Raw genomic sequence first — 19,826 nt, forward strand, 5'->3', positions numbered from 1 at the left:
TATTAGAGCTACGGGAAGCAACCATAAATTTTTAAACAGTTCTCTGTGCTTTTGCTGGCCTGTTACTAAAATTGGAAAGTAATGGCGTAGTCATCTTCAGATCATTTCCCTTTTTATCATAATCTTAAACTACTCATACCATGGCATGGCAGCAAAGAGGAAGCTGATTGTGTCTCGTTGGAAAGACAAGGACAATACAGATTTCTTGTACAGGGCAAACTTTGACAGAGAGCAGAGAGTTAAAGCAAATAAATGAAAAGAGCTCACCCATGACCCAGTAAACATGAAGGAGCAGAGTGAATCCATTTATCTTCTCTACTTGGAAGAAACTTCTTCATTCACAGATTAGGCCTGATTCTGCTCCCATTGAAGTGGTGGCAAAACTCCTGCTGATTTCACCAGCTCTGGACTGACCCCTCAGTGAATTAAAGTAACAATATCTATGCTAATCATTTGAATGGGGTGGGAGTTGCCCTGTGTTAACAGGGGACTCGACTCAACAACTAAAGATGTCTCTTCCAACATTATGTCCTTTGTAAGCAGTAAAGACATATAAACTCAATTCTATGAACTTTGAGAGTGGCCAGCAGTTCTCAGGCTAAAGAGCTTTGCAAGCATAATTTGTTGGATTTTTTTGATTCAAGTGAAGGAAATGGGAAGAATGACACTTGCGTATGTGTCTTGCATTTAGTACCTCAGATCTGCTCAGCAGAGCCTCACATGCTCTTGAATAAGTCTTTTAAAAATTCCTGAAGTGACTTCAGAGAAGCTCCGTGTATGTAAGTTATGAAAACCATGAAGTGCATCTTCCCCTCTGCTTGTCCCATGCCTGGCTCTCCTGCACCTGTTTAAAAACACCATCCTGGAATTACATGTATCAGAAAACACAGGGATGTTATAGAGACCAGCAGGGAAGGCATCCTTCACCCATTGCAGCAGACTCATGTGCCACATACTCAACACAGGCTTCAGTGCCAGGCTGGGTCACCCCTGTCAGCATTCTCTCTAAGATGCAGCAGCTGTAGCTATTTTTAGGTACACGTGGGCTTTGCCAACAACAGCAACAAAAACTCAGGTAACACATGCAGGCCCATAGAAGAATCTAGTTTGCGGTTTCAAAACAAGTTGGGGCCTGGATTTTGTAGCAAGTTTTAGATCTTAGCTTACTGTCTTGAGAGCATGTTAGGAAAGTAATCAGCCCAGGAAAAAAGCGCTAGTGGAATGAAATGTTTAGAAAAAGCTGTATAAAAAAAAGTCCAGCTATAGCCCAAATGGATTTGAACCCATTTCAGACTATACACTGCCTACAAACATGAGAGCTTGCCAAACTGCCAACTAACTAAAGAGGTACTAAGGTACTAAAAGGAGGTACAGAGGTGCTAAAATCATGACTATAGTCTTCAAGGAGGTGTGTGTTTCACAAATGTTCCACCCTCAAAAAGAATGACTTTAAACAAACTTCCAGTGCCTATCTATGACTCAAAGTGCAACATTTGGAGCTTTATTCCCAAGGTACGCGGTGGAGAACTTTCTCCATAATCTGCACGCGCATGGGCCTGTATATAGCACTTTTTTTTTTATTAGCACCATTGCCAACCCTAAGCAGTCAAAGATCATGATCAGTTTCCACCCCAAATTACAGTATTTGCTTAAAGTTAAGGCAAATGGAAGCAATCATACAGTTGTGGCTTTTTTTTTTATTTCCATTCTGATTTTTGGACACTTTCAAGTTTTGTCTGCAATCAGGAAGGCTAAAAACTTACTTGTGCTTTTTTAAGGAGTGCCTAGATTTTCACCTAATGCAGGCGCCAGGCGTGTTAATGAAAATACCACTTGGTGAGACTCATGATGATAGGTCTGGTTGGCAACTCGGGACCAGGGGGTTAAATCGGGAATCAATGTGTGACCAATCTTAACCTGGGGGAAGGGTGGGATCAGGTGTCAAATTCAGATCATGGGCGGGTGGGGGTGGGGGACATTCTTGGATTTGAATGCAATCCTGACGGGAAGAGTGGAAATTAGCCTGTGGTTTCTGGAAGCTGCCCATGCCCCATCTACGTCCTTGCCTACGCACACGCCTTCCCTAATAAAACCACATCCTCACAGTTCCTGTCCAGCACTGCCTCACCTCTGCCCCAAATCCCATTGGCTCCTCTGTACACTCTTCACAACCATTCAGTCTTTGTTGCTAAATGGAGATTTCAGACTGCTGGCTCCTGGGCCTGTTGTAGGAGGCTTCAGGAGGTACAAGCTGGAGGCTGCATAATCAGGTCCCCGCCCATTTTAATTTTATAGTGTCTTTGCGTGGGAGAGTAAGCAGCCCAATCCCCTCTTCCTGCCCCACTCCTACCCAGCCCCTTCACCCACAGCAGCAAAGTCAATTCTTGGCTACAATCTCCACCACTGCCAGTGGCATGAATAAATCCCAGAACCACCGGAGCCACCAGAACTGCTGTCCACAGACCATGTCCGCACCTGATAGAGGCTTCCCCTGTCAACACCCTCTGTCGACAGGGAGCAGCCAGACTGCTGTCGACAGAACAGCCAACCGGAAGCTCTGCAAATAGGGCAGCCCGGTGAACTGGACAGTCTCTCGTCACAGAGGGCCCCCTGGAGTGTCTATACTGGTTTTAGAGGCTCTATGCCTCATACAGTCAAGACAGAGCTCTGCTGGGAAAACCACTGGGGTCTGGTGACAGATTCTCAACAGAATGCCTTTGTAGAGTGGACACGCCCTAGTTCTGGTGAGGAGAACTCTCTAGTGTAGACCCAGCTATAAGGAAGACAAAGCCCATGATGTCAGAACTTGGCACTGTATTCGTCCCACTGTGGAGGATTAGCTCTGTGCCTCAGGCAAGTTATGGTGCTCACCATTGGTAAGGGTGGGGCAGAAGATTGCTGAGAACTATCCACTATATTTCCAAGATCCCTTTCCTGATCTGACTTGACTTACGAGTACTTGCTAAAACACGGGACAGACAGACATACCTTTGTTCATGAAAAGAGTGACATTCCCCTGCCTATATGAGCCAGCCTTTTTTGCCCTGGTCAGGGCAGGGGGGAACCTGCAGCCCCACCCAGCCCTCTCCCAACACCCCTGACCCCCTCCCCCAACTCCCCACAGCCCTGCCTGCTCCCAACACTCACCCTGGCCTGGAACCCCCTCCCCCCACAGGTACTGCACCTTTTCCAACCCCGCCCCCCAGGTTCACTTACCTTTCAAGCTGCATGCTGCCACTCCCCCCAGCCCCCCAGCGACTAGGAGCACTAGGAACTCATCAGAGCCTTTTACATGTATTTTAATGGTAATTTAGTGTCCCTCTTACAAGTTTTCACCAAGGAGCAGAAAGGAACCAAATGTGCTCGTATAGCAAGGCATGAGTGTACCTTTTATATATATGAATAAATGCATATTAAAAAAAGAATGAAAAGGGAATTTATTTTCACTGCTTATCATTCATTCACAATAATACTAGTACCCAGTGATAATTTGTCTATTTTCTAAGGACTGGTATGTTTTTCCCAAGGACTGGTACTGGCCTGCAGCCCACACTTTGGGAAACGCTGGTCTAAGGGAAGGGCCCTGACCAGAGACCATTATGGCTACAAAAGAAGCAGGTTTGGAAGAAGGTGGCCCCAGTAATTTTTTTTTGCGCGGGCCGGGCAGTGGCAGCGCTCGCCTGCTAACTGACACAGCCCTTTTTGAGAGAGCCCCTGAAACAGACCCTCAAACACCCAGTTTCTGAAGGGCGTTCATTACCAGTGGGGTTTGCATCCCCCAGCTTACACGAAGCAGAGTCTGCCGCAAATGGCAAAGATGTCTACTTCACACAGGGCCAACAGTGGCACCCACAGCCTTGCTGGGCCCTTGGGTGAGCCAGGGCTGGGGAGAGGGGTTGGGCCTCAGGCTGAAGGGCTGGGACTGTGGCTCTTTAAGGTCTTAGTTGTGGCTCCTGATGCTTGCTATAACTGCAAAGTTTAAAAAAAAACCCCACAGATCTTCTGATTATTTTTGATAAACGATGAACATCTAAAAGCCCAACAATGAACACCTTGTATCCAAATAGCAAACGATGCATGATCTCAGAACACCCACTAATTTCCCTTTTACTCTGTGCAGTGCACTGTGGGACATGAGCATGTATCTGTTTTGATGGCATTGCTAATAATGTCTTGATTTTGAAAAGGCAAAGGAAGCTCATGGCCTCCCTGCTGTGAAGGGTGACCCTCACTTTCGGAAAGAACACTGGAACTAAGCGTGAAATAAAATTGACAGAATTAAAGTTAGGTTGGAATGGCTTCAAAGAGAGGAAAATTGAAGCTGAAAAAGAGAATTTTGAACTGGGTGGACCCAACCCTTCGCATTTATATCGAGTTCTGCTGGGATCCCTTTGCATCTCATTTGCAATGAGAAAATCGCCATTCAAAAAAAATGCAACCTCCACAGAATATGTAAAAAGTTGGTGAATGTCCTGCACTAAACATGTATCCCATTACAAATCATTGTGTGCGCACTGTTCTTAAAACAGGGTCACAAAAAGTATGGTTTGACTTTATTTATTAAGGACTGTCTTGTATTCACATGCATTGCGGCTCTTGCATTATTGAGTTTTTACTGAATTAAAAAAATGGCTCTTCTCGGTATTGTGGTTGCCGATGCCTGCGTTAGAGGACAGTAAGCAAGGAACTGCCTGGTAGGCCCCCCACCACAGGGGACTCCCATGAAGTTAAGACTTTGGCTTTAGTGGGGAGGCAGCAGGGCACCAGGCCCCAGGGTTCAGCTCCCCGCTTCAGGGTTTCAGTTTTCTAGTCCTGGACACCAGGGAGTCTCACACTGGTCCTGTTTGGCTGAGCTCTGAAACAACTTCATGGCCTGGACCCCTGGTTGAGACCCATTGTCCTAGAGGTATGTGGCAGCAAGAGTCACCAGTCCCAGAGTTACAATCCCACCTCCTCCAGGTAGGGATGCAGACTAGTTCCTAGAATTGCCCATGGGTGACAGGGAAGCTGCTGCAGTTGCTAATAGTAATCATCATCCCACCCATCCAGTGCCTCCTCTGCCAGTGAGTAAGTGACAGAAGGAACAGCATAGCCACAAATGGTGTGCTCTGGGAGCGGGAGCCTATCACACAGGCCAGCTAAGATAAAAAATCCTCACTCTAAGCACTGGCAGATGTTACAGATGCAGTTATGTTTCATGTGTATTAACTATTTTAATGGCAACCGAGCCAAAAGGTCTGGTCTCCGCTGAACCACCTCTGATTCCTCAGCTCGCCTTTTGACTCCCCATTTATGGCTGAAAAATCCTACACATACACACACAGGGCTTAGGCATTACCTGGAAACGCAGCTGGGTCTCTGCAGACCATCAAGCTGATGACTTTCCTGGAATTCAGATCCTCCTGTGTGACAGCTGATCCCTGGTGCAGGAACTACGGGCTATGCAGCAGCCGGCCTCCCCATCAGTCTTCTGACTCCTGCAGAATTTGAACGTTATCAGGCAAAAATCTTTCTGGGCTTAGCACTGAGGCCTGGTCTACACTAGGAAACAAAGTCGAGCCCAGATACACAATTCTAGCCATGCCATTAGCGTAGCTAGAATCAACGTAGCAGAATCAACTTTCTGCCCTGGTGTAGCTTGGGGCTCTTCAAGGCTCACGCCGACGTCCCGTAAGCCACACGATAGCGTGGAGTACTGGGGTCGACAGCCAAGCCCAGCGAGATTGATTTCACTGTATCTTCACACACACGGCAAAATGGAACTATCGAAAGATTGATGGCAGTGCAGTGATCTTCCTGTAAGTGGAGTGCAGTACGGTCTCGAAATGCACGATTTTGAGTTGCGCTTAACTTGCACTAACTTAAGTACAACTCAAAATCCCGCTCCCCGCCAGTCCTGGCTCAACGCCCCCCCCCCCCCCCCACACCAGCGCCACCCACCATCCAAGTACAGCTCTGGCTTAGCCTCCCACCCCCACTTCTGGCTCCAGCTCACCACCCCGCCCCCCCCCCCCGCATATGGCTCTAGCTCAACAACAGGCCCCCCCCCCCCCCCGTTCAACCACCTTCCCTGCGCATGGCTCTGGTGCCACTCCACCACCCACCCCCACTGCAGCTCTAACCCACACCAGGCTTAACCCTGCCCCCCCATCAGAACTTGAGTTGCTAAATGGAGAAAAATTAACTGCCTGACAGCTGAGTGAATGGCAGGGGAGGGGGGGGGGAAGACACTAAATCTCTATGGAAAAGAACCAGACAGGAAAAAAGATTAGACGTCATAAATGTAAAACCTACATCAGGTTGTTATAGCAACGGAAAGATGGGGTGGGGGGTAGAAATGATGTTAAGAAGCTTCCATTTCTTGTGTGTTAAGGTATCCATTCAGGCTGGTGAGCTTCTGGGTGGCAAAGTAAGCTAGGCTGCCATTTGTGTGTCAAAACCTGTCCGACATGCCATCAGGATGAAACAAACCCTATGGCTGAAATCCTGCTAGAATGTGTAACATGCGCCAAGCAGACTGGGAGGGGGTTGCTGTCCAAAAGCATGGAAAGCCACACGCTACCTCGACTCGCAAGTGAAATTAGCTTTAACGGCAAAAACTCTGAATCTGGTTCATGGTCGTTCAGATCCAGGGTTCAAAATTGGGGACATCTCTTGGTTGAGGCATAAAAACAAAGCAGATGTTTATTCCTAGTACAGTTATTTATTTTAGAAAACTACGATAATAATGATTAATTGATTAATTAACGAACCCACCGTGTTGGCTATTTTGTGTCTCTGACTCTTCAGTAGCATCTCTTGATTAGAAAGATAAAGGTCACCTTGTGTCTGGCCCTTCGGCAGACGTGTGGGGAGGGAAGGGCAGGCACACCGAGCCTGTCCCCCCACCAGATAGCAGTTCCTACACTCAAGGTGCTCTCCATTCCAGTATCTCAATAGTGCAAATCGCTGCCAAGGGAGCCAAACAGAAGTGGGGTCATAACAAGTCTGCCTCATAGCTGAGTGGCGGAGCAGAGGAGACGCTGTCTCTTCCCCAGACTCCCAGCATGGGGGTGGGGAGGAGGAGCCTGGACACAGTGTTGTCTCTGGATGATGTATCCTCTCCACTCAGAGCCAGGTGGGATGGGGCACTTGCATAATTATTAAGGTGTAGGGTAACAAGAGTAGAGCTTCGATGGCTCAGGAGGAAAAAGGGAATGATGAGGGCGTTGCGTTGCAGAGAGCTTTACAGCATTTAGCCTCAGGGAACCACAGAGTTGGAAGGGGCTACAAAGGTCATGTAGGCTAACCTCCTGCCAAGATGCACAATTGGTTGAGTCTAAACCATCCATGACAGCTGTGGAATGAGCCACTTTTCATATGCTCCACTTTGATCAGTGAAGGAATTTAGGTTCATCTTGTGGAACAAGATTTGGCCTAAAGAGTGTCTTTGTGTCACATGAGCAGCCACCTACTTTAAGGAAAGTTTGGAAGAGGGTTTAACTAGGAAGGGGGCTCACTAAGCATATGACCTTCTCTTAAGGCAGCTGTGTTGGCCAGTATTTATGTTGAGGGCATGAAACAAGATTTATCCTCCAGATATGTCTTACCCTGCTATAGTGTGGATGTGGAACTTTCTCTCCCCTGCACTGATTGGCTGGGTGCACCAATCCCATCTTCACTATCTTGTCACCTCAGCTTCATTCTGCACCTGACCCTCCACCCTGGGTCCTTCATCCTTTTTCGGCCCTGTCCCCTCACATTGTCTCCTTTCTCTGTCCCTTGGCTCAGCGGTTCCCAACCAGGGGTCTGCCACCATGCTGTCGGGGCTGGGTACCGGTTTCCAAACAGCTCCAAGCCACAACCCCCTACTGAACAGAGGCCCTAAGCCCAGAGACGGCATTGGGAGGCACTGCCCCCTCACAAGCTGCAGTGCCAGAGAGGGGCCATCCCCGTTGCAGCTGCACACATAGCTCACTTCCGTTCCTTACTCCCCGCTTCCCCGAGCTCCATCCCTGGGCAGGTTGGAAGTGGGAAGCCAGAGCCAGGAAGCGTTGGACAGCTGCTGTGCAGGCTGGTGACTTTCTCCCTCTCCTGGTGCCCGGGGTTGTGGCTGCTCCTCAGCTCCCAGGCACATTTGACTGCTCACACAGCATGTAAAAGTCACCAACTCTGGGGCTGGCAGAGCCCTTGGGGAGCTATAACCGCAGGGGTGGGAAGCCCCTGGCACACAGCCCCTAAATACCCCTGTCTGCTGACTGAGCCCCCAGGGCCTGCACACAGCCCCAGTTACTCCCCACCGCCTGCCCCTCAACTACCTGTTCCCTGCACACAGCCCCTGGTACCCTCTCCCTGCCCCCCGAGTTACCCTCCTTCCCCACACACAGCCCCAGCTACCCACTCCCTGCCCCCCGTTACCCTCCTTCCCCACACACAGCCCCTGCTACCCTCTCCCTGCCCCCCGAGTTACCCTCCTTCCCCACACACAGCCCCTGCTACCCTCTCCCTGCCCCCCGAGTTACCCTCCTTCCCCACACACAGCCCCTGCTACCCTCTCCCTGCCACCCGAGTTACCCTCCTTCCCCACACACAGCCCCTGCTACCCACTCCCTGCCCTCCGAGTTACCCTCCTTCCCCACACACAGCCCCTGCTACCCTCTCCCTGCCCTCCGAGTTACCCTCCTTCCCCACACACAGCCCCTGCTACCCACTCCCTGCCCTCCGAGTTACCCTCCTTCCCCACACACAGCCCCTGCTACCCTCTCCCTGCCCCCCGAGTTACCCTCCTTCCCCACACACAGCCCCTGCTACCCTCTCCCTGCCCTCCGAGTTACCCTCCTTCCCCACACACAGCCCCAGCTACCCTCTCCCTGCCCCCCGAGTTACCCTCCTTCCCCACACACAGCCCCTGCTACCCTCTCCCTGCCCTCCGAGTTACCCTCCTTCCCCACACACAGCCCCTGCTACCCTCTCCCTGCCCTCCGAGTTACCCTCCTTCCCCACACACAGCCCCTGCTACCCACTCCCTGCCCCCCGTTACCCTCCTTCCCCACACACAGCCCCTGCTACCCTCTCCCTGCCCCCCGAGTTACCCTCCTTCCCCACACACAGCCCCTGCTACCCTCTCCCTGCCCTCCGAGTTACCCTCCTTCCCCACACACAGCCCCTGCTACCCACTCCCTGCCCCCCGAGTTACCCTCCTTCCCCACACACAGCCCCTGCTACCCTCTCCCTGCCCCCCGAGTTACCCTCCTTCCCCCCACACAGCCCCTGCTACCCACTCCCTGCCACCCGAGTTACCCTCCTTCCCCACACACAGCCCCTGGTACCCTCTCCCTGCCCTCCGAGTTACCCTCCTTCCCCCCCCACAGCCCCTGCTACCCTCTCCCTGCCCCCCGAGTTACCCTCCTTCCCCACACACAGCCCCTGCTACCCACTCCCTGCCCCCCGAGTTACCCTCCTTCCTCACACACAGCCCCAGCTACCTACTCCCTGCCACCCGAGTTACCCTCCTTCCCCACACACAGCCCCAGCTACCCACTCCCTGCCCCCCGAGTTACCCTCCTTCCTCACACACAGCCCCAGCTACCTACTCCCTGCCACCCGAGTTACCCTCCTTCCCCACACACAGCCCCTGCTACCCACTCCCTGCCCTCCGAGTTACCCTCCTTCCCCACACACAGCCCCTGCTACCCACTCCCTGCCCTCCGAGTTACGCTCCTTCCCCACACACAGCCCCTGCTACCCACTCCCTGCCCCCCGAGTTACCCTCCTTCCTCACACACAGCCCCAGCTACCTACTCCCTGCCCCTCGAGTTACCCTCCTTCCCCACACACAGCCCCTGCTACCCACTCCCTGCCCCCCGAGTTACCCTCCTTCCCCACACACAGCCCCTGCTACCCTCTCCCTGCCCCCCGAGTTACCCTCCTTCCCCACACACAGCCCCTGCTACCCACTCCCTGCCCTCCGAGTTACCCTCCTTCCCCACACACAGCCCCTGCTACCCACTCCCTGCCCTCCGAGTTACCCTCCTTCCCCACACACAGCCCCAGCTACCTACTCCCTGCCCTCCGAGTTACCCTCCTTCCCCACACACAGCCCCTGCTACCCTCTCCCTGCCCCCCGAGTTACCCTCCTTCCCCCCACACAGCCCCTGCTACCCACTCCCTGCCCCCCGAGTTACCCTCCTTCCTCACACACAGCCCCAGCTACCCACTCCCTGCACTCTGAGCAGTTTTCAAGCTTTGGGAGCTGAGCTGCCTCCTTTGAGCTATAATTTTAGTTGTTTCCTCCTCACAACCCCAGCCCAGCCAGCTGAGGTGTTGGGATGCATGTGGCACTCCCCTGCACCCCGGGCCCTGCTGCGTAAAACTGACCCAAGCCCATTCTGCCCCATCCAAAATAGAAGTCAAATTATGTCTATGCCCAAAGTAGCCCACCCAACCAATGATCCACGCCCGAGCCCTGAGCCAGTCCTCCTCACCCCCACTGGGCTCTGCAGTGCTATAATTCTTGGCTTCCCTTGCAAAGGGCTTTGAGCTCTACTGATGCAGGTGGGAGGGCTCAGAAAGAAAACAGCTGAGAACATCTGCTTAGCTTGTCTCCTTCTAACTCAGCACCACTCCCTCGTCCCCCAAAACTCAGATGCCATCTGCCACCATCACAGTGGTCATTGTTACACGAGTGTCTTTTACTCTATGCTTGCACAGCGCTTACCATACTTGCTTGATCCCTAGGGACTACTGTAATAAACTCAATGAACAATGACACCAATACCAACTGATGTAATGACATTGCCAATGGACTTGGACGCTGGGCCATTTCCACCTTGCTGAATAGACCTTGTCAGCTCCGGCCCTCCCTCTTACTGGGACCCCACTCTTTAAATACCCCTCTGAAACCACCCCCTCACCCATGCATCCGATGAAGTGGGTCTTTGCCCACGCAAGTTTATGCTCTAAAATATCTGTTAGTCTATAAGGTGCCACAAGTCTTCTTGTTGTTCCCAATGGATTTGTTACCCAATGTGTATATTAGGGCAGTACAGACCAGCTAGTACACTCCCACCCATTGTAGGTGCTGAACTGACTTGCATTTCTCCGAGAGGTCTCTTCACTTATGTTAAGTTACAGCCCAAAAGACTGAGGAATAGCATCACCCAGCATTTGGCAAAAGCAGATAGGAAATGTGTCAAAACCGAGCTACATTTGTTCTACATCTTAGTACAAACTAGGAAGGTCTCTTTCATGGCCCAGTACATGGAATGCTAGTATCCAAAACCAGTTAAATAATGCTGGGTTGGATTTTAGTAACACATAAAGAGTTTTGTAATTGCAAAACTCATTCTATAAATACTCCAAAGCTGAAATATGTAACTTTGGCTACGTCTACACTAGCCCCAAACTTCAAAATGACCACGCAAATGGCCATTTCGAAGTCTACTAATGCAGCGCTGAAATGAATATTCAGCGCTTCATTAGCATGCGGGCGGCCGTGGCACTTCGAAATTGACGCGCCTCGCTGCCGCGCGGCTCGTCCTGACGGGACTCCATTTTGAAAGGACCCCGCCTACTTCGAAGTCCCCTTATTCCCATGAGCTGATGGGAAGGCTCAGTGAGATGGCTGCTCTTTGATGGGTAGCATAGTGAATCTTTCCTGTACTATATTATTAGTGGATTAAAGCAATCAAGTTGCCTGCCAATGGTTATTTGGCCTCTTGAATAGCTGTTACAATGAACCAAAGTGTGGTCAAGCAGTTGTCTATGCAGTTTACCAACACTATCTAGGGGGAAGTTTGTAGAGCTTCAGTTTCACACTTGTATAAATAAATAACAGTTGTACTGAAGCCAATGGTGTCATTTCAGGCACGTTAAATGTGAGATCCATCAGCTGTTTCCAGAGAAAAGTACTTGGCAGGTGAGCATTACAGATAAAGACAGCACTTCTGTCCCCAGAAAAAGCATTTTCAAGCTATCCTGCCAGTGAGGGCTGAGAACTTAGCATGCTTTCATTGCATACTGAAAAAAGGAAAGGTATGCTAGCATGAGTGGGAGACAGACATAGGGGCCTGAGGCAGTGGTAAGGAATTTTACATCTATAATAAAATGAATGAGTAAAGCAGCCAAAAAAGGACACCAGATATATGGACTTTGAGAGTAACTGCTGCACACAGATCCAACATTCACCTGTTTTTAGTCAGAGAACATGGTAAAAATGCCTTGACTTTTAATCTGGCAAGTGAGTGGAAAAACATTTCATGCAGGCTATAAAGTAACGCCTCGATGCCTCAGCAGGTCCTGTTTTAGGCTGGGTGGGCCTTTCCTCTGAGGACAAGCTGAAAGCCTGATCACATTGCCCAGATTACTGGTCCTCTTCATTCCATTTACCTTCTGTCAGAGGCATCCACGCAGTGCTTCTCTGCAAACTCCAGGAGGAGGCTTACTAGTCTTTTAGCCAACCCCTGCCAACCGCGTTCCACTGTGTCTGATGGCACGGCCGCTCATCTTTCCCTTAATAGATACCTGATGTTCCTCCCCACTGGGATTGCTGTCGACTGACAGGCAAATAAACACTTGCCTACAATTACAATTAGAGCTAATTGGAAGTCCAGCTATAGCAGAGAACGTTACTAATCTCCAAAGTGTTTCAGGGAGCTGCACTCCCTTTCTCATTTCCAGTGCAGAGGCTCGCAAGGCTGGCCATTCTTTTAGGGAAACAAGGGGACTGAAGACTTAATTTCATTTGGTCAAAACCTGCATTTGCACACGCAGCTCAATGGGAAAATACACAAAGAAATATGGGTTCTACAACCGTAACTGGTGCTTATGGGATTTTTTGCAAGTTACATTTGCCCTGCGTCAGCCCACGTAGCTGTTTATCGGCTGGGATTCAAACCTGCTGTTGTATGCGCATTTTACTGCAGCTACTTAAAACACTCTTCAACATATCTTTCCCTAAGCTACTTTTTGTACCAGTTCCTGGAGTCATTTCCTCAGTAGCTTTGTGATAGAGTGGAGAATGTGGTACTGTGTAAGTATGTGGTCACACGTTCACCCCCTATCTTAGATGCAGGGGGCACTTTTCAATTTGGGGGCAGCATTGCCTAGAGCTGGGGAGTGGCACGTGAGCCCATTTGCACTGGCATGTGAGGTGGGAGCTCAGCAGCTCCCGGACACGTTTGACGGCTCGCGCAGCAAATAAGTCACCCAGGTGGGGGCACCAGCTCTGGGGCTGGCAGAGGCCTGCTGGGGCATAGGCCAACTCCTGCACTAAACAGTAAAGCCCTGGATCCTAATGTGTTTATTAAGGAAGCTGTTGTAAATAGGACTGTTAGTGACATTAAAAAGTATGTTCATATACAGAGGTCAAAAGGTCAAATGTCAGCACTCCACCTCAGGAAGGTTGCTGAGCCCTGGTCTAGCGGTTAAGCACTGGATTGGGTCTCCAGAAACCTGAGTACTATGCCTGGCTCTAGAATGAGCCTGATGAGTTTGATCAGGGACTAGCTGCTTCATCTCCAAGTTCCTCAGTTTCCCCTTCTGTGGGATGGAGAAAATGCCATCGGCTTCCCTGGTGAAGGGCTTCGAGCTCCACTGACGACAAGCATTCTAAGCTAGGTCCTGTTTCTATTTTTCCAAATGGGTCAGCTTCCTTCAAGAAAGTTATATTTATCTCAAGATTTTCCCACGTGAAAAATGTCCTTATGCTAAAAGTTCCAATGAGAAGAGAGTTTTTGGACAGAAATTTAAGACTCTCTCTCTCTCTCTCGCTCAATCCCAGCAAATATATATCTATATATACATATCTTGCCCTATCTAGATGTTCCCTTGGGAATTTCACCTCACTATTTCACTGGCCACCCTCAGGGTCTGATGCTGAAAGGTGCCGAGTGCCATCTGCGAAGTCCCATTGACTTGGAAGAGCCAGCCAAGATGATGGACATGAAGCAGAATTGAGCCTTTGGGTTTTATTATACATCTGTGAAGCACAGATTATTCTGGGCCTCCTCTGACTATATTGTGTACTGATTACATGCAAGCACAGCTGGCAGACAACACTCAGATAACCCATTACTGGGAGAATAACTGGCTCTGAGGGAACACAACTTAGGTACTAAAGAGGCATAAGCAGAGAAATAGATTGCACTGGTGGAAGTTTACTCTCCATACAACTTTTTTCATTCATCTTCTCCGACTGCACAAGAGAAATAAAACTTTATTGCCCAAAGCTATCTAAAAGCAAGAGGAAATTTGTTTCAGCCATCCATTTCAATGCAACTTTTTTGTACAATGGCCTAAAAACTATGCACTATAATGCTCTATAGAACTAAATCACACACAACATGTGGATAATAACACAGTTTATACTATCAATAGCTGGGTGTAAACACCAGTGGGCTGGCGACGCAGCGCTGCAAGCATGGCTCGGAGAGAAGCACGAGGCTGGGGAAGATGGCTTTACACCACCTTTATACAATTTGGATTCTGGGGTGCCTTAGGGAACAACAGCATCTCTGGGTAAGTGACAGCAGCCCCAGGGCTGCTCTAACTTCTGGCTATCTTTCCTGGACTACACTAAAGCCCAGAATCTCCATGGCTATTCCCAATATGCCCCATTCCCTGTCCTATCTCCAGGTGCCTCTTACACTGTCATGAAGGATAGGGGGTGGGGTAGGGTCATTTACATTGCTCCTGTGCCAAGGAAATTTTCCTCTGACCTTTTGGGGTTTATTTACAACTCCTATAAACCACCAGCATTACAGGGCCTAGGACAGTGACCATACAACAGAGCCCACTGAATGGCCATTAAAGATGTCATTTAAAGATCATTAACAGAAGGTGAAAGAATTTAGACTGATATGAAAATATAATAGCAGAAAAGTAGCACTTTAAAGACTAACACAATGATTTATTCGGTGATGAGCTTTCATGGGACAGACCCACTTTATCAGATCAATCTCATTTCCAATACAGACTGACATTTATAAGTACAGAGGACCAAAAAAATTGCAATAAAAACTGACAAATCAAGTACATAGGACAGAAGGAGGTGGGCAGGGAAGGGGGATGTTAAGTGTCCTGAGTGAAATTATTACAAGAATCAAAAGGAAGGGAACCTGTCCTTATAACGCGTGAGGTAATTGGTGTCGCTGCTCATACCATGTGTTAATGTGTCGAATTTGCATATGAATTCCAATTCACAAATTTTTTGCTGTAATCTATTTTTAAATTCTCTTTGTCCTAGGACACAAATTCTCAGGTCTTTAATAGAATGGCCCGTTCCACTGAAGCGTTCACTGACTGGCTTATGTATGTTAAGATTCCTGATGTCTGCTCTGCGTCCATCTATTCTTTGGCAGAGGTTTTGCCCAGTCTGTCCAATGTACATAGTGGCAGGGCATTGTTGGCACATAATGACACATATAACGTTGCTCGAGATGCACGAGAATGTGCCTTTGATCTTGTATCTAACATGATTAGCTCTAGTGGTGGTGTCACCAAAATAAATACATGGACGCAGTTGGCAGTGGGGTTTGTTGCAAGGAAAAGTTCCAGGATTAGTATTATTGTGGTGTAGGTTGTGCTTGCTAGTGAAAATATTTCTTAGTGTAACCCTTCTGCTGGAAGGAGTTGGCAGCAGCCAGAGCCGGGTTCAACATCGAAGGGTTCCTTTTCATCCATCTCACACAGAATTGGCTCAAGCCCCCACCCAGTAGCCTGGAAAATTCACACACCCCGGGCGCCTCAGAGGCAATGCTTCCCCACTCGCAAGCACAGAGTCTGAGTGTAGAAAAGAACATTTAATAAGAGGCAGAAAGGTCAATTAGCATAAGCTTGGGAAAACACCACACCCAGAGTTCATAATCAGTCCTCAAGTAACTGCCACAGCTCAAATGCATTGAGCAATGTCCTTGGCCTCTCAGACTCATCAATCAATACAGTAAACAGCCAATCCACACACCCAGCTTTCTCCTCACCCCCAATTCAAATGCCCCACTTACAACTTGGTCCAGTCCATGTGGACACTGACACCTCACGCTGATGCATTCCCTCATGGAACCTGAGACAATGCCACCTTTGTGCTGGTCCAGCCTTCTGCTTGCTCCAACCGGCTGGCCACCAGTCACGCTATCCACTGCTCCTCCTACCAGCCATCCGCCAGTCACACCGTCTGTCCACCACTGCTCCTCCTACCAGCCATCCGCCAGTCACGCTGTCTGTCCACCACTGCTCCTTCTACCGGCCAGCTACCGGCCGCACCATCTGTCTGTCCACTCTGGGTTTGGCCTGAGGCAAAACCCTGTGATTTCAGCTCTTAATGGCTCCAGCTGCCACTCTGCAATTTCAGCTCTTAGTGGCCCCAGCTGCCACTCTGCAATTTTAGCTCTTAATATCTACCAAAGTGGAATCCCATAAAAACTTCTAGTATCCAGCTCTATCTTTTAACAGGTGGGGAGGGCTAGTCAAACCAGGCTGTTAGCTATGTGACCAAGGCACTCAGCTAGCTGATTCAACCCATATCCCTCCCCTCCTCCTTTACAATGCTTTAAACCAGGGAGCCCAGTGTAATCCATGTCTAATGCAGTTATGACGACTGCCCTGTCCCGCACAATGACTTGGAGCTTTGGTGAAATTTCACAATTCTTATACTGAGTGTTAGCATAAATTGTGATTTTACAACAGTGTTTACAATAGACAAAAGCTCATTGCTTCCTTGCTACTCATCAGTCTTTGTTTGCAAGTAATCACATATGCACACCTTTGCATTCTCATGCAAATGATCTCTGGGAGACACATTCCTCCCAGCCATCAGCAGCATTGAGTTCCTGCTGGCATATTTCTTACATCATGCTAGGAGGTTGTCTACAGGAGAGGACAGACCTGTCACCTCGGGCCACCTGGAGCATAGCAGCATGATCTAGAATAGGTTGTAGGGTTGTAATGATGCATTGCAGGGGTTTGAGTTGACTGCATACCTCCAGCTTCCATCCAGCACACACCACACCATTCATCATTCATAGTCAAGCCCTCAGATACAATCACATCTGCTCTGATCCTACTGACCAAGACCAAAAACCACAAGCCCTCTACTGAGCATTTATAAAACTTAATTACCCACTGGGAGAAGTAAAAGCACAGATTGACAGGGCCAGATGAATACCCAGAAGCCAGCTACTTCAAGATAGGCCCCAGAAAATCAATAACAGAACACCACTTGTCATCACCTATAGCTCCCAACTCAAACCCCTGCAATGCAATCACAGGCTAGACTGTGACTGATTTATCATGTCTAAGCTTAGATGCAATAAGCTGATCTTCAAGTGCCCTCCCCTCAATGCCTACACTCCACCAAAACAAGATCAACCAGCATCGTCACGAGAGCAGGACAAAGATCTTGCAGGAGAGAGTCCAAGGGCTAGGAGGAGGAGGGGCCAGCCAGACCAGTGGCAGAAGCCCAGGGCAGGGCCACCACAGTGGGTCTGGTGGCAAGCGGGGGCCAGAAGTAGCCAGGAAGCCTGGGCTGGTAAGCTGGTAGCCCTGTCTCACAGCAGCTCATCCCCAGTGCTGCACGGAAAGCCGCAGCCAAGGCTGCGTGCAAAGCCCCTAGCTGGGGAGCTGTGCCTCATAGCAACATGCCCCAGGAAGCCCCTGGCCAGGGAGCATCGGCTTGTGGCAGCTCATTCCTGAGGCCAGGCAGGAAGCTGCAGCTGGGTCAAGGCAGGAAGCTGTGGCCCAGGGAAGCTGTGGCTGGAGAGGGGTGACTGGGGCTGGGAGCTGCCAGCTGGGGATCCTGTGGTGGGAGCCCAGAAGCAGGGGCTGAGGCCACCAGAGGGGTAGAATTGATCACCCCTGGTCCAGCAAAATCCCTGGTCAACTTCAGCTACACTCGTTGTACAGCCAAAGTAGGCTGATAGCACCACATAGTGTAGACAAGGCCTTAGTCTGCAAAGAGCCAGCCTAGCGTGCCTGTTGGCAGAGATCGCATGCTGCCCTCAGAGCTCCCCACCTCGCAAGGAGGACCAGAAAACCTCACAGTACGCAAAGGGACTGCTGGATATTTGAACGGTTTTCAACGCACCACAACTCATCACCCATCACCTCTTGTAACAGTTCACAAGCTTGTTTTAAACTCCTGGCCTTTCTGTAGAGTTTGCTGTAACTCAGCCTGAATTTAATAACTGATAACTTGGAAAAACCAACAGAAAACGTCTTCTCCCTGAACGAATGGGTTGACGCTAGGAACAGATTCTGCTTTGGCTATTTCAGACACAACACGGTGCATCAGAGCAACAGGAATATATGATGTGCCTCGGCCCCATAGTACGCTGCTGTTACACTAGTTTCTATCTAGTCACAGCTGTACATACGAATGATTTGGTGCAAGCGACCTGCTCCTCAATTTAAATCTCTGAAAAGTCAGTTTTAGTAAAAGCAAAATTGCGGTTGGGTCAGCTCAGTGTTTCTTTAGGCCCCAGCTGAACTGTGCGTCATGGAGCAGTAATGAGAACCATGTGTTTGGAACAAAGGTAAGAGGCATCTGCTTCAGCCCAGTGTAAACAAAGACACTGCCTAAGGCTTGTGAGCCACAGGCTGGAGTGAGAGTCGGGGCCTGCTCTTGCTCCCCTCTCATTGAAGTCACTGGTAAAACAGAAGGAGCTGGACAGGGCCCTAAAACACGTTGGTGCTGCCAGAGTAATGGGTTTAACGTGCGTCTGTACAGGACATGGTTAATGGACATTTCAGCCTAGCGCTGTTTGGTAGCCAGTTCGAACCTCTTGCAGCCATGGAAATAAAATCCACTGGAGCCAGATGACGGCACAAACTTCCTCCCCGCCTCCTACAGGGAGTCATTTGACTCTGTAATAAAGTAGTAGATGGAAATCCATTCATGTCTAGGTACTGAACAGACCCTAACACCTCCCAGCCTCTTGCATGCCAGGGAGGGTGGAAGTGGAAGCTAAAGGAAATATTGTGGGGGATTAACAATGTTTCTTGCCCCATGCATGAAGCTCAGGAGGGAGCAGCAGGAGTTGGGGTGGGAGAGGGCCTGGTGCCAGTCCCCAGAGTCAGGAGCTGGTCCTTAGCCAAGCAACTTCCTTCATCCCCAGAGCATCCTCCAGCGGGCGCTGTTGCCATTGCAGGCCCAGGTAGGAAGACAGGTGCTGCAGCTGGGAGCAGGCGAGGGAACACATGGGGCCAGACTTTCCAGGAGTCCAGCTGGAGCCAGATCCAGAGATGCTGGGAGCTGAATGGCGATGCCACACAGATCACATAGCATGCAAAGCGGTGCAGGCACTGAAGAAAAGCAGGGTCTCCTTGGCAGTGAGTGACACCCTGCCCTCCTCTTTCAGCTTCCCCCACATCAGCCCCATCTCCCCTGCTCCTTCCCAGGGTTTCCCACTCCCCTAGTACTCATCTCAGCCCCCTCCCCTGTTCAAAGTTAACACTGGCCACCTCTGTGAGCCCGTCTTTGCTCTGACAGACCGTGGGCCCTGTGAAGGGCAGGTTAAGGCTGGTAAAAAGGAGAGGAGCAGAAGAGGACACGACTGGAGTGTTAACTGGGGCTGGCAACTTCCTAATCACACCAAACTGAACCCCTTTGCCCTTCCCCCATTCCCCAGCCCTTCCCCAAAGCCCCTCTGCTTGCTCCATCCCCCTCCCCACATCACTTGTTCTCCCCAGCCTTACTCACTTTCATAAGGCTGAAGCAGTTGGGGTTCAGGGAGGGGGTGAGGGCCCCAGCTGGGGGTGTGTGGTCTGGGGTGGGGCTGTCGATGAGGGGTTTGGGGTGCAGGAGGTGGCTCTGGGCTGGGCCATGGGGTTCAGAGGGTGGGTAGGGGCTTAGG

At 50.1% G+C, this 19,826-nt stretch overlaps 1 long non-coding RNA gene across 1 annotated transcript in view; it reads right to left on the reverse strand.

The window, feature by feature from the left end:
• Nucleotides 1-102: 102 nt before the first annotated feature.
• Nucleotides 103-19,826, reverse strand: part of LOC142007686 (uncharacterized) — a 28,286-nt gene continuing 8,562 nt past the window's right edge. The window contains exons 2-3 of the long non-coding RNA XR_012643976.1: nt 5,339-5,477; nt 103-844 (exon numbers count right to left, since the gene is read on the reverse strand). This is a non-coding gene — a long non-coding RNA (uncharacterized LOC142007686). The remainder of the gene's footprint in view (nt 845-5,338; nt 5,478-19,826) is intronic.

This window comes from Carettochelys insculpta, chromosome 1, assembly GCF_033958435.1.
Source record: "Carettochelys insculpta isolate YL-2023 chromosome 1, ASM3395843v1, whole genome shotgun sequence".
Classification (NCBI taxonomy): domain Eukaryota; kingdom Metazoa; phylum Chordata; order Testudines; family Carettochelyidae; genus Carettochelys; species Carettochelys insculpta.